This window comes from Bombyx mori, chromosome 21, assembly GCF_030269925.1.
Source record: "Bombyx mori chromosome 21, ASM3026992v2".
Classification (NCBI taxonomy): Eukaryota; Metazoa; Arthropoda; class Insecta; order Lepidoptera; family Bombycidae; genus Bombyx; species Bombyx mori.
The window spans coordinates 12843285-12845094 of NC_085127.1; positions in this window are offsets into that span (position 1 = coordinate 12843285).

Consider the following 1810-nt stretch of genomic DNA (forward strand, 5'->3'; position numbering starts at 1 on the left):
CTAATCAAAACACAGTATATTCTTCGGTACCTCTGGCTACGACTTAATTTTTGTATTATTTATTGCTTAGATGGGTGGACGAGCTCGCAGCCCACCTGGTGTTAAGTGGTTAGTGGAGCCCATAGACATCTACAACATAGATGCGCCACCAACCTTGAGATATAAGTTTTTTTAAGTAATTAAGTAATTAATCTCGCGTTATTATTGTCATTTCCGATGTTGCGAACACATTAGAAATATAACAGGAAAGTATGTGTAAAGATAGTTTTAATTGTAATAATAATACATTCGATAAAAAAAATCGTATTGGTTTTAATCAATTAAAAATCATTAATGTTGATATCTACGTGACAGTTAAATGATAGGTAGCCTCCATAACGTGAACCGGTCATCCGGGAGCCATGTCCGGTTGCGACTCAATGCAAATAGGATTCGTGATACCGATTTAAGTTCTATTTGCTTTAACAACTGCGAGTACATGTTGGAATATAGCCAAACGCTTAGATGGTGATGTGACTATTAAAATTAATCAATCTAATACAAATGGAAGGCCCAAAAAGCTTTCGCTATTGCAAAGGTTATTTAGCCAAAGGTCGAAAAAAAAAGTGTGTGATACGCAGCCAGAAACGGCATATCTCTTTGTTTTTTATTGCTTTTTTATTGCTTAGGTGGGTGGACGAGCTCACAGCCCACCTGGTGTTAAGTGGTTACTGGAGCCCATAGACACCTACAACGTAAATGTGCCACCCACCTTGAGATGTAAGTCCTAACCGAAACGCATTACTGCTTCACGGCGGAAATAGGCAGGGCGGTGGTACCCACCCGCGCGGACTCACAAGAGGTCCTACCACCAGTGAAATATTTGTGGATCCGAAATTGAGGTCAGTTCGATGAAAACGTAATTAAACCGGCTAATATGCGGAATAACTTCGAACGCTAATTGATCAAGCCGTTTATACCTAAACTAACCATGAACCTTGCCGCACCAAGGATTTCGACATGCGGACTAGCTTATAGACAATCCGCTGAGTTTCTCGCCGGATCTTCTCAGTGGTAGGCAGCGGTTTGGTTCTGCCCCTGGCATTGCTGAAGTCCATGGTCGACGGTAACCACTCACCATCAGGTGGGCCGTGCGCTCGTCTGCCTACAAGGGCCATAAAAAAAAAGTGGGTCGCGATCCCGATCCGGTTGTAGATTTAACGAAGCACTGCTTTTGTTAGGGCTAGCGTTAGCAATTCTCTCAGGTTGAGACCGTGAGCTCACCTACCGGTCCGTGCGAAGTTGAAATAACCCCTTAAGTTACCAGCGATTAGGCAGGGAAAAAAATAGGTTGTCTGTAAAGTCGGTTTACTAACGATAGTTGAACGTGACAACGTCATAAGAAAATATGGATGAAATGGTTTCATTTTCCAATGATCGCAATTATCGTTGCTATAAACAATTGACACCATATTCACTTTTCACTGAACTTCATACTTGACGAAAACATGTAAATGTATTATTGTATAGCAGCTGTCCACGCGGATGCATCGCTCACTCAAGTAGGAGAGAGACAGATGTCGAACGCTGCCGAATGCAGAGGCCGATTGTGCCTCTTTGTCGCTCGTTGCGTCCTCTCGCTTGCACTTCGAGCCTTAAATGGAACGCCTCAGAGCGAGGTAACGCCGCATGAGTCATGTTTTTTCGTGCGTGCAGCCGGATCCATCGAATTATAAGACGTTGTCACGTCAAAAAATGTTGCCTCATAATCACATGTTTATTATAGAAGACGTCTTAACTGTATTGTAAGTATTAAGTTACTAGAATCTCT